At 40.3% G+C, this 13,915-nt stretch overlaps 1 pseudogene; it reads left to right on the top strand.

Annotated features, from left to right (window-relative positions):
- The first annotated feature begins 1,824 nt into the window (after positions 1–1,824).
- On the top strand, positions 1,825–5,847 carry LOC101839904 (annotated as a pseudogene).
- The last annotated feature ends 8,068 nt before the right edge of the window (positions 5,848–13,915 follow it).

Below are 13,915 nucleotides of genomic sequence, written 5' to 3'. Positions count from 1 at the left end.
AGTCACTTCTTCAAGGATGACAATTATGTGAAAAAAGATACTTTCCAGAGAGATAGAGAGGTTATAGATGTTATAAAGCAGTATGGAGCAAAGAACATATAAAATGTGTGCTTTATAAGGGAGGTGTAGGTGGATAATTGGACTCTTTTGCAGGTTGGCCGTGACAAGCCAAGAAGACCATCTTCCCCATCCTCTTTGGATTAGTTTTTTTTTTCATTTTTTTGAGACATGGTTTTTCTGTAGCTTTGGAGGCTGTCCTGGAACTTGATGTGTAGACCGGATTGGCTTTGAATTCACAGAGACCCGCCTGTCTCTGCCTCCCAAGTGCTGGTATTCAAGGTGTGTGCCACCATCATCTGTTGGATTAGGTTTAATAGAAGTCAAGTCCACAGCTTTTACTTGAGAGAAGCCTATTTCTTGTGAAGAAACTATTATGTTTGAAGCATCCTCTGGAATGAGGTTTTATTTATTATTACCTTTACAAAATGTAATCATTTATCCAACTGCTCACTGAGGGATAGTTGTTAGGTATTAGATGATGGAAGGTGTGTTTTCTTTTTTTTCCATATATTTTTTATTTAACTTTTTACACATGTCATATTCAGTTGACTCTCCCTCCCCTCCCCACCCACCCCGCAATCCTCCCAACCCATCACCCCCACTCCACCTCCCCTCCGCTCCCCAGCAAGGGCAAGGGCCTCCATGAGGGATTTTCAGAGTCTGTCACATCATCCTGGGAAGGGCCCAGGTTCTTTCTCATTTGTCCAGGCTGAGAGGGCATCCCTCTGTGTGGCATGGATTCCCAGAGTCCTTCTTTATGTCAGGAATAAATACTGCTCCACTCTCCCAGGTCCCACAGATTGCCAAGGCCTCCTCTCTGTCACCCAGGTTCAGTGGGAGGGTTTCTGGATCAGTCCCATGCTGGCTCCACAGTCACCAATCTGGGGTCCATGTTTTCCCCCCTTGTTTAGGTCAGCTGCCTTTGTGGGTTTGCCAGCCTGATATTGATTCCTTTGTTCATCACTCTTCTTTGCAACTGGGTTCCAGGAGTTCAGTTAGGTTCACAGCTGTGGGTGTCTGCCTCTGCCTCCATCAGCCATTGGATGAGAGTTCCAGGATGACATATAAAGTAGTCATCATTCTCATTATCATTGGAGGGCATTTCAGATAGCCTTAATTCCAGTTGGTGTCATTCTTGTAGATCTGTTAAGATCTCACTAGTGCCAGATTTCCCCTCCAACTTATACTGGCTCCCTCTTTTATGGTATCTCCCATCCCTTTCTCCTCTATTCTTACCCTGGCTCAACCTTCCTGCTCTCCCATGTCCTCCCCTCCCCTCCTCTTTTCTCCCTCTCTTTCTCCCATCTCCTTCTACCCTTTCCTTTCTCCCCCCCCAATCAAATTAGGAGATCACATTCTCTAACCCTTCTCCAGGTTAACATGCATATCTCTCTTAGGGTTCTCCCTGCACCCCAGTCTCTGTTGGTGGGGTTGTGGGCTGCTCCATGTCTAAAATCCATATATGAGTGAGTACATACCATGTTTGTCCTTTTATGACTGGGTTAGGAAGGTGTGTTTTCTTTAAGGATGTGTCCCTTTGTAGACTGAACATACTCTAGTGGATGAGCCACACCATGGAGTCAGGGACAGTACAAATGAGATGTAGTGAGTTATTTAAAAAAGATATAGAGAACATGAAGTCAGGCAGATAGAAAGGAGAAAATGGACTTTGGAGGGTTTATGGGAATAGTGGGAAATGAACATGGTCTTCAGTGGCAGTATAGACAAGGGATATCAACACAGCCTTTTCCCAAAGAATAGGCCATGGACAACTGCCAGGACTTGCATGGTAATATGGTCCAAGACATCAACTCAGTCTCTGACTGGAACAGGACCCTGTGCCCAGACATGACTCTTGGTAGTAGCAAAGGCCAAATACATAAACATGGCCTCAGGTGGTAGTAGGCAATGCACATTGATGTGGCCTTGGTAAATCCAGGCCTTGGGCAACTCCATAGCTCTGCCTCTCTCCCCAACATACTCACAGCTCTGTTCCTTCATCCTATCCACGCCTCCATCTAATATTATTTTGTCACAGTGGCTTTGGAAACTGTAGCATGTAACTCTCATGTTTTCTTTTCTCCCTCATAGCTCTACATGAAAATACTCGTTGTCACAAGTCATTGGTCTGATTCAAGGCCCTGGTCTGGGAAACACCATAAATACCAGGCTTCTTCTGTCTCAGTCATCCTTCAGGTTTTTTTTTTATCTCCTGGTGATGACATGCACCTAGATCAGGTTCTGCAGCAATGGCTTCTTTTCCTGTTCCAGGAATTTGTAAATGGAATATGTGTTGGGGTTGACCTATTGTAGCGTAGAAAAGATCAAGGAAAGTATAACCGTCCCCTGATTTGACTGGAGTCCCGGCCAAAGAAAATCATCCTGATCCTGACTTGACCCAGGATCAGGGCATGAAATCCTGCCAATCCCTGAACATGAAATCCCACCAATTTCTTGAGCTTCCCCCAGAATCAGGCCAGAATACTCCATCAATCTCAAGTCACTCTGGAAAGCTCCCCCCAGCCCCCGCAGCTATCTATAAACTCTCTATTGGTATTTTGGTTTAAGCGTATTGCTGCTTCTCATCTGGCAGAGACACACACACTCTCCTGGATTTATCCTTCCAAATAAATCTCTTTAGTGAGGTTTGTTGTGATATGTATCACTTTTCACTGGAGCTTAGCACAGCTGTAACAAATTTCACGGGAGGCAGAGAAGATCAGAACTATAATACTTTCAATAGGGGACCTTTCCCTTACCAGAACAGCACTGTAAGAACTTCCCAGTGAAAGTCTCCTCTGCAGGAGCAAAGTTGTTACACTTCCAATGGGGAAACCTTTCCCTGGAGCAGAGCTGTCAGCTGCTAAGCTTACAGTGACTTTTTGGTATTCTTTGGCTCTCAAGAGCCAGGATACATTTCCATACAAGCTGCAAAGCTTATTTCCCCTGGAAGCACTGGGTGTGGTCTGTGATGAAACCTTGCTCATTAGGCAGGCTGGCCAGGTCACATCGAGGCATGCACTTCTAGGCAGGTGATTGCTATAGTTTTATTCTCCTTTCTTTAATTATTTAAATATCCTTAATCTATATTCCACATAGACTTTTAGGAAACATTCCTTACTTCTCTCACTCTTGACAATTGTCCTGTTTGTTTGGGCTATGTGCATTTCCTTCATGAATGAACTTCTGTCTGTCATTCTCTATTTCCTGATAGTTTTGTCTCACTAGTTCTGCTCTCCTCTCCTTCCCTTTCATTTCTTCTGTTTTCCCCTTTGCTTTAGAAACTATTTTACCCAGGACACTTGGTCAACTATGTTCCTAGCAGCATTATTCATACTAGCCCAACCTGGAAACAACCTAGGTGCCCCTGAACTGAAGAATGGATAAGGAAAATGTGGTGCATTTACACAATGGAGTACTACTCATCTGTAATAAACAATGATATTTTGAAATTTGCAGGCAAATGGATGAAATAGAAAAAATAGTTCTGAGTTAGACAAGCCAGCCTCAGTGAGACTAACATGGCATGTACTCACTCGCTCACAAGTTATTATTAGGAGTTAGTTTACAAAAACCAATTCATAATTGAAAGCCTCAGAGAGGCTAGATATCAATAAGGGTCCAAAGAGGGATGCATGGGTTTCCCTTGGAAGGGAAATTAATAGAGATATTTGGGAAAACTGGGGGCTGTGTTGGGGATTTGGGGGGATGGGAACTTGAGGAAGCAGGTTGTACAGGCAGGATGAGGAAGGGAGATTGGGCACAGGGCAGAGGGGAAGAGTAATGAAAGAGACATCTTGATGGGGGGACCACTTTGGGGTTAGGGAGAAACCTGTTGCTAGGAAAACATCCAAGAATCCATAGGGATTGTCCCAGCTAAGACTCACAGCAATATTTATGAGGGTGACTGAACTTGCCATGTATTGTAATCAAATTGGTGATTACCCTACTTGTCTTCAGAGAGATTTCATCCAGTAACTGATGGAAGCAAATGTAGAGATCCAGAATCAAACACTGGGCAGACCTCCAGGAGTCCTGATGAAGAAAAGGAAGAGGGATTGTATAAGCAAGGATGGTCAAGTTCATGATGGGGCATCTCACAGAGACAGCTGACCTGAGCTTGTGGGAGCTCATGACTCTAGACCAACAGTTAAGGAGCTCTATGGGACTGACCTAGTCCCCTTGCATGTGTGTGAAAGTTGTGTAGCAAGGTATGTTTGTTAAGGTTTCTAGCAGTGAGATTACTACCTGTCCTTGGTACTCAGCTAGCATTTGGGATCCTATTACCCATGCTGGATTTTCTTCCTTAGCCATGATGCAGTTGGCAGAGCTTGGTCCTGCCTCAACTGAATGTGCCAGACTTTGTTCAAGCCCATGGGATGTGTGCCCATTTCTAAGTGGAGTTTGAGGAGGATTGGATGGGAAGATAGGTAGATGGGAGTCCTGGGGTGCTGGAGGGGGACAATATGAGGGGGAAACTGTGGTTGGTTTGTAAAAATAAATGAAAAAATGTTAATGGAATAAAATAAAACCAAGAAATTATTTAACCATAGTTATACAGGAGATCTTGTGCTGCAAAGAGAATTATGCTGTGAGTGATTGCAAAGATAAAACTACATTATTTGCATTAACATTGAATAAAAATATCTCATGATTAAAAATTCCTCTTAAAACAACTCCAGGATAATAGAAAAGGGGATGCTATTGTACCTGATATTCAGCAAAGGTGGCTGTGACAGGAGTTGTTCCCTGGTTTGAATAAAGACCTAAGACTGAGCTTGACTAGGGTGATGTGAGGCTGCAGTTAGAGTGTGAGTTTAGGTCTCCTGGAGCCTCCACCAGGCAAGCATGAAGGGGGAGGGGAGGGGAAGATTTTGGTTCTCATGAGGGCCATCACTCAGTTTTGATTTTTTACTGTTTGAACTTAGCAAACGTGTTCTCATTTTTAAAGATATTAGCATGTAGATCTGAGAGAGGAAGGAAATGCAGTGTAGACCAAATGACTTTGCCCACCAGAGATTCCCCTGTCCCTAAGCAGACAGATATGGAGGACTGGACTTCCTGGGATAAAGATGCACCCGCAAGTGTAAAGAATGAGGAGGGAATAGGGATGTGGCAACACAACAAAACTTTTTGGAACAGTTGGAGCCTATTTCAGGGACATGACACCAAGTATAAGGAAGACTCAGAAAGTGTCATTAAGAAGAGGGGACCATTGAATTTTGGTATCCCAAATGGTAGCTCCAGTTTTTCCAGTAAACTGGTGGCTACGCAAGATAAGCCTTTTATCCATTAACCTTCAGAATCAGGTGACTTTTTTTAAAGAAAAATCTTGTTTTAACATGATATACTATAAACTACTTTAAAGAAAAATTCCTAACATTTTTTTATATTTTATTTTCCAGTTTAAATTTAGATAAGAAACAAGGTTGCTTCACAAGTCAGTTCCAGGTCCCTCTCCCATTCCCTCCCCTCCTCCTGTGCCCTCCTCCCAACCCCTCATTCCCCCAGGGAGGGTGAGGCCCTCCATGGGGGTGTCCATAGTCTGTCATTTCATATAGGGCAGGGCCTAGACCTTTCCCAGAAACAGGTGACTTTTAAACCTGGGAGAAAATACCAGTGCAAGGGAAGAGGAAGAAGACGAAGCCTGTCCAGCAGAAGTCCTGATGCAACAGAACATTGCAGACAGAGAAAAGAGCAGCAGAACAGCAAAGAAAGAAAATGGAGGAGGAAGCTCAGTGTCTGCTGAAGAAGAAGCAAAACAAAATTGGTATAAAAATTTTCTAACACATGCTTGCCTGTCATGCTTACCCAGTGACCGTAAGAGAAGTGTGGGCCCTCAGCCTACATGACAAACATTTGTATTGACTGGAGATAATTTTCAGAATACAAACACACTATTTTATCTTAATGTGTTCATTTAGCAATCCGTGGATCCAGGATTCTCTCACAATACCTTGAACTGCTAGTAATCAAGGCTCAAAACACAAGAATATGAGACAAGTATTTTCTTCAATGTGTTCCAAAGAGAAGACAATTGTTTGCTGTAGAGAAGTTATTCCAAGTGGGATACAGCAGAGCAGCACCTCTTAAGTTAGTGTTCTAGCTAAAAATATTGGGGGAAAACCAAAAACAAAGACAACAAAAACTTCCAGGATGAATCCAACACAAAGCAGACAAAGAGCACCCCAAAGGCTTCCCAGTTAGATTCTCCATTGCATATATCCAAATATTTTTGCAACTTTCTTCACTGAGACTTGAAGAACTTGAGTGCAAACCATGGTGACCTGGTGTGAACCACCAGTCTCTTCAGAACTCCATAGCCTAGTGTGAGCACCCATTCCTTTCTCACTGTGTGGTCAGAGGCAGTTGATTATTCTCTATTTGCTCCTGTGTCCCTAAGTGTAGATTGTCAGTGATGACTGGAAGTATAGAATTTTGCTTAGTTTGACAAAGTTTGCCATCAGCTAAGCATCTAAAATAGAGTTTGGCACATGCCAACAAGGTTGTTATATACAATAATCTATGGCAAAAAGTTTTACCATTTTTTTCTAATAAAGAGTCTTTAATTTGCAGCTTGGTATATTCCAGAATTCACTTTGTAGGCTGTCTTGCTCTGTAGAGATCAGCCCAGTGCTGGGATTAAGGGCATGCCCTACATGGCCAACTGCAATTACCAATTTTTAAGGTCACATTACACATTAAATTCTAGATAATATGATATATTTTCCCCCTTTTGTAGATATGCCCTACATTCATGTATGTCATCTATTTCTTGGTATTAGTATCCACTTGACAACATAGAAAAGTTGTATCTATTGTTAATGCACTACCACTTCAGTTGTAACTAAATGATGGAGGAGGCCATCCACTCTTCAACTCAATGCCTTTCGTATGTGTTTCAATAGTATCAGATCTTCTAATATTTTTTGTTGCAATGATTCCCTTTAAAAACAATTTCATCAGTAAAATGGTACAGTATATGGGTAAGATAATAAAAATGATACTAATATTTTCATTCTGATGTTAATAGTTATGTGCATTGTAAGTTTTCGCCCCCTATTACTTAAGGTCTAGATTGTTTCTAAGGAGTATTGAAGTACGGAGATTACATTCTTCTACAAATTTTCTTTTTCTTTTTAAGTTCTTTCCCTTTTAAAAATCTGTTCTTCTACCATACAATACATATGACTGAGGTTTTTCCTCTCTTGATTTCTCCCAGCCTCCCTCCATCTACCCTCTGTCTGGGATCTACTGCTCCTCCATTTCCCTTCAAAAATGTGCAGGCCTCCCAGGGATATCAACCAAATATGTCATTAAAAGATGCAGTATGACTAGGAATAAACCCTTATATCAAGGCTGGATGAGGCAACCCAGTAGGAGGAAAAGGGTCCCAAGAGCAGGCTAAACTATCAGAGACAACACCAGTCCCATAATAACTCCAAGCTATAAAACCAAAATATATATGAAGAGGACCTGGTACAGATCTATGCAGGATTTGTAACAGCCACTTTGGTCTCTGAACCACTGTAGCCCTTCTGAGCTATTCAAGGCTCTGTGTTCTCCTGGAGTCCTTGACCCTTCTGGCTCCTACAGTCATGCTATCCCTCTTCAGGGTTCCAAGAGCTCTGCCTAATGATTGGCTATGGGTCTGTGGTCTCCCATCAATGGCTGGAGGAAGTCTCTCTAATGACAATTGAGTTAGACACCAGTCTATGAGTATAGTAGAATATCATTAAGAGTCATTTCATGTACTTATTTAACCAATCAGTGGGGTTCAACCCTATGTCTTTGGGCCATCCAACTTCCAGTTCTTGTCTATCCAAGTGATTCCTGGCCATCTAGGCAGTGTCAGGCATGGGCTCCCACAAACTGACTGAGAAAGAAATCAGGTAAGCAATAAATACCCTTCACAGTAGCCACGAACAATATAAAATATCTTGGTGTGACACTAACCAAGTACATGTGACAAAAACATCAAATCCTTGAGGAAAGAAAGTGAATTTATCAGAAGGTGTAATTATCCTCCAGGCTCATGGGTTGCTAGAATAACATAATAAAAATAACCATCCTTTCAAAAGCAATTTACAGATTAACCACCACCAAAATTCCATCACATACAGACCTTGCAAAGGTACAATGTTCAATTTCATGTGGAGAAATAAATAAGCAAGCAAACAAACAAATTCCAGTTTAGCTGAAATAACCCTGATCAGTGATAGAACTGAAGGTATCACTGTACTTGATTTGAAACTTTACTACAGAGCTTTAGTGATACATTGGCATAAAACCATATATTTTTATCATTGGAATCTAATAAAAGAGCCAGACATAAATCTACACATATATGGACACTTGTTTTTTGATTAAAAAAACCAGAAATACACAATGGACAAAAGAACGTTCCTTCAACAAATTGTTTTGGTCTAACTGGATATCTGCATATAGAAGAATGCAAATAGACTCATATTTTTCACCCTACAGAAAATTCAAGTCCAAGTGGATTACAGACCTCAACATAGAGCCAAACACACTGAACCTGATAGAAGAGAATGCAGGGAATAGGCTTGAATGCATTGGTACAAGAAACACCTTTCTAAACAGAACACCAATAGTACAAGCACTAAGATAATGGGACCTCATGAAACTGAAAAGCTTCTTTGTAATTTAAGAAAGAACACTGTCTCTACAACAGAGGCCCCATAGATTTCTGAGGCCTCCTCGCTAACATCCACTTTCAGGGGGTCTGGAACAGTCATATGCTGGTTTCCCAGCTATCATTGTAGGGTCCATGAGCTCCCCCTTGTTCAGGTTAGCTGTATCTGTGGGTTTCACCAGCCTGGTCTTGACCTCTTTGCCCATCACTCCTCCCTCTCTTTGTCTTGTTGACTGTGACTTTTGCCTTACAGAAGCTTCTCAGTTTCAGGAGGTCCTATTTATTAATTGTCAATTTCAGTGTCTGTGCTACTGGTATTATGTTCTTCCTATGCCAATGCATTCAAGAGTACCTCCCATTTTATCTTCTAAGAGGTTCAGTGTGGCTGGACTTATGTTGAGATCTTTGATCCATAGAAAAGTCTATGAAAGAAATCTCACTTGGCATGCTATAAGGAAACAGTAACATAACTATGGAATCTTGTGATTTTGGATATTTCTTCAGGCTTCCTAAAGCTTTTGAGCTGTTTACTTCCTGAGCCAATCATGTTTCCTACAGGATGTAATGTTTCTCCTCCTCATAGAGCAACCTGATATTTTATCTCTTTTCTAACTTCCTGGGTCTTAAGAAACTCCCTTCCAAGATGGAATATTTTAATCTTACAGGAATACTATTAAATACTCATATCATGTACTACCAACAGTCAGCATGTTTCAACTACTTGACAGTGTAATTTCCTCCAAAGGCCTATTGAAATGTGAATCTCCTAGAGCATAAAGGAAAACAAAGGACATTAATTATGGAATTTCTCTCTTCAATTTATATACTGTTGACTTCACTTTTCATGTCATATTTCACCAGTAAAATGATCAAGACAGTTGCATCTCTATGCCTGACAATGATGTGATACAGACACGTTCTCTAGAGGTAGAGAGGTTAGGTAAGGTATACAGCAATGTGTGGCAGAGAACATATAAAATGTGTGCTTTATAAGTGAATTGCAAATGGATAATTAGACTTTCTATTACATGTTGGCCTTGACAAGCCAAGAGGACCATCTTCTTCATCCTCTTTGGATAAGTGTTGAAGAGGAGTCAAGTCAACATCTTTCACTTGAGAGGATCTTATTTCTTAATGAAGAAACTATTGTGTTTGAAACATCCTCTGGGGTGTTTTTACAAAATGTAATTATTTACCTGACTCTTCACTGAGAAACCATGAACATTGGTGGGTTTTATGGGATGTAAGTTTCATTTTCTTTAAGGATGCGGCCTCCTGTAGATTGGCTATGTTCCAGTGGATGTGCCTATACCGTGGGTACAAATAATACTAATTGTGTTATTCAGAAAATATAAAGAAGACATGAATTCAGAGGTAGAATGGAAAGGGTGGATTTAGGAGAGTTTATGGAGTATAGTAGGTAATGATAGCAGTACAGGCCAGGAACATTAACAAGCCCTCTTCTGTATCACAGGCCATGGACATCAACATGGCTTCAGGTAGCAGCACAGACAAGGGTTAACCGAGTGGAGTTTCCTGGTAATATCAGCATGGTCTGTGGTTGCAGCAGGTTACTGGATGCAGGTGTTGTCCCCAGTGGCAGCATTGGCCAGAAAAATAAACACGACCTCAGTTGTCAGAAGGTTATGCACATTGACGTGCCCTCGAGAGTTACTTCTGTCCTCAGACACTGGCATGGTTCAGCCTCGCTCCACAAATACTCACCACTCTGTTCCTCCATGCTTCACAGCAATCCATGGAATATTCTTTTGTCACAGTGGAATTGGAAACTATGTGGGGCATTAGTAGTTACTATTCTCATGAAATTGGAGCTCTGGCTTCATAATGACAGGTTTAGCTGTCATTAGCTGTCTCTTAGCTACTTGAATAGCCTATGTAGACATCATGGTAAATTCTCAAAGAGTTATCTATGGAATTAGAGAGTATGGAGCACATGTACAGAATTTTTGATTCCTATGTATTTGGTTTCATGGCAACTTGAGTTCACTTTCCTAAGTTCTGTTCTTTAGTCAAAATTATAATTATAATGCTGCAATGAATCAACTTCCTTTGTAGTTATAATTTTTTTGGCTTAAATTTTCAACCAGTAAGGACAATACTGGAAAATTTCTCAGCCATTTCTTTCTTTTTTTTTTTTTTGGTTTTTACAAGACAGGGTTTCTCTGTATTGTTTCGGAGGCTATCGGTCCAACCCGGCCTCGAAATCACAGAGATCCGCCTGCCTCTGCCTCCCGAGTGCTGGGATTAAAGGCGTGCGCCACCACCACCCGGCCAGCCATTTCTTTATTACTGGTATCTGAAGCCATCTATCATCATTTTATTATGTTGGAAAATATTGTGTAACATAAAATTCTAATGTATGCCCTCTCTCCTATTTTATTTTCTTAGATGTTTCTTTTTCAAAATTGACAGTTTATATGAAGAGTTGGTTATAAGTATAATCATCTCCAGGTATCCTTGTAGGAGTGGCTTTTGTGTATGTTGTAATTTGTGGACATTCAAGTACTCATATAAAATGGTTAACAGTTTACATTTAACTTATGTCATCTTCCTGCACACATTAACTCATGTTCAGATTGGCTATAATTCACATGATAATATGAATGCTGTATTAATATAGTTAATATGCATTATTGAAGGTATAGTGGCAGAAAAGAACATGATCAGTATACATACAATATATTTGTCTGAATAGTTTCCATGTAAATTTGGTTGAATCTATAAATGCATAATCAACCTGGGTCCAAATATAATGATATTATAGTAAACATGAATTTTCAGGAACATGGTGTGTGGAGGATTCTTTTAATATATACTAGCATGTTCTGTTATTTGTAATTATTTGACATTGACACTCAAGAGTACATCTTATCTATACATCTATCTTTATGATTCTATGCTACAAGCTCTGTTATTGCATTTTCCCCAATGACTACTTTGCCTAAAGGTACAAGGTTAGGTCTCTAGAAGGATTACTTTTAGTCAAATAACAGAGTATATGGTATGGTAATCGTTTGATGACAACAATAGATGCTTTGTAATGCTGCCAAAGCCAATGATTTGTTTGTTTGTTTGTTTTGCCACCAAGTCAGTAAATTATTTGTAGATTTGAGATAGTAGCTATGCTTAGGAAGAATTTGATACTAATGTATTGGGGAAGGAGGCAGAGTAGGAGAAGGATTGGTTGGTTTGGGTTGTAGAGATCTTCAAAGGTAAGGAGGTAGCAACAGTCTAACTGGATCAGGCTGAAGGAAGACTTTTTCTTTACCAGAGGGTTTAGAGGGAGTTGTATCAGTTCTTACAGTAGGGTTTAGTCTAGCAAATCCTGGACCAGAGGATTGGAAAGGAGGATTCAGTGGTCCCCTAGGATCATGTTGTCCTCTGGGACCTCTGTAACACTCAGCAGACTGTGGGAGAAAGGAAGTAAGCAATTTCAACTTGATATTTCAGACAATTATCAGCATATACACTTTCAGTGGTAGGTGAATTTTAAGATGGTCCCTAAATGTTTACTCTCCAAAGACATTTGCTGGCCTGATATTATCAGATATGTTCTTCTAAATCAAGTTCTATAATTATAGATGCATAAGAAGCCTGAGATTTCATGCTGCAGAAAATGGTCTATTGACTTAGAGTGAAGTTCTCTACTGGAGAGGAACATATGACAATAAGGCCATATGAGATCAGATTGATCTAAGAGAGAATATGTGGTATTTGTTTTCTAAGCATGGGTTACTGTGTTTTCAAAATTTTTTGTTACTTTATTTTTTGAAATTTTCATATTTTATTTTCCTTTAAAGATGGAAAATAAGTTTTAGGGGAGAATGTTGGGAATATAATAGAAATAAGAAAAAATAATATTGATAAACAGGGTTCAGTGTGTGAACAGGAACCTGGATAGGGGGAAGTCCTCCCAAATGGAATATGAAAATCCCACATGGAAACCTGTTACTTTATGCTAATTAAAAATAATAGTGAACAAAGTTGAAGCTGTTCAATGCTGCAGTAAAGGATGGAATCCATGAACTGTGGAAGGGGTGACCTTGTGATGAAGAATGGAGCAGACCTTCGTGGTTCCTTTTCTGCCTTGTGAGGCACGTGGGAAGAGAACACAGCTAAGCCAAGTGTAGACTATGCTATGATGAACAGGTTTTTTAAGCTCTAATTTGTGGTTATTTATTATGAAGCAATAGAGAACTGTTAAAGGTTTCTAGGTAAAATATCCAGAAAGACAATCTAAGAAAATGTTTCCTTCTTTGTTCTGAGAATTCAGGTTCTTGATGAAAGCTTAGATGGTATTAAAGAGAAACAAAATGCCATGAACAAAACTCTTAAGATTGGGTGTTATTAGACCTGGCCAGTGACATCAATCCCAAATGGAAGCAGTTGCCCTACAGGATTGGGAAATGTCTGTCTCATTTCAAGAGCATAGGGTCGTTTTAGGTTTTAATTCCAATAAATTGTAAAACATGTCATAGAGTTTGTACTTTTCATATCTGTTAGCATAGCAGTGGTGGGAGGTACAGATTTGTTTAATGTGACTCTTTAGAATGGGAAGCTCCAATGCAAGGTGGTCAATAAAGGCCAAATTGAGGAATACTATAGTTTAAAGGCTGTAGTTGGAGTCCCGCTTCTTTTATGTAAAGATTGTGTGACTCTATAGAATGGTTGAAGCAACTACATTTCCACATTTTGAAAAAAAACATTTATATGCTTCCACATTCTGGAATATGTCAGACTAGTTATGAGATGTTGTTACTCATGTCTAAGGCCCTTTTCATAAAGTCATTTTCTGTGAAAATATACTATTGCCTGGAAAGTCTAAATAGCATTTGCCTTGGTACAGCAATATTGAGTACCAAGTACTATTATTTGAGATATTAACAGCCAGTTTAGTGACTTTTCTAAGGACATGAATATGTTGAAAGTCAGCTTTATTTTCAGGTCAAGAAGAGCTATCAGTGCAGTTGCTGGAGTACAGCAGTTCACTGGCTTTGTCTGTATAAAAATAGATGCTTCACACAGCTAAACACTGAACTGCACCCCTGGAACCCAGTGACAGAGATGGAGGAGTGATGAGCAAAGGGGTCAAGACTGTGCTGATGAAACCCACAAAGACAGCTGATTGGACAAGGGGGAGCTCTTGAACCCCAGACTGATGGCTGAAGGGCCAATAGG

The sequence above is a fragment of the Mesocricetus auratus genome, unplaced genomic scaffold (genome assembly GCF_017639785.1).
Source record: "Mesocricetus auratus isolate SY011 unplaced genomic scaffold, BCM_Maur_2.0 Super-Scaffold_100006, whole genome shotgun sequence".
In the NCBI taxonomy this organism is placed as follows: domain Eukaryota; kingdom Metazoa; phylum Chordata; class Mammalia; order Rodentia; family Cricetidae; genus Mesocricetus; species Mesocricetus auratus.
Note: the sequence above shows the minus strand (reverse complement) of the source record. Positions and strands in the feature narration are given on the sequence as shown.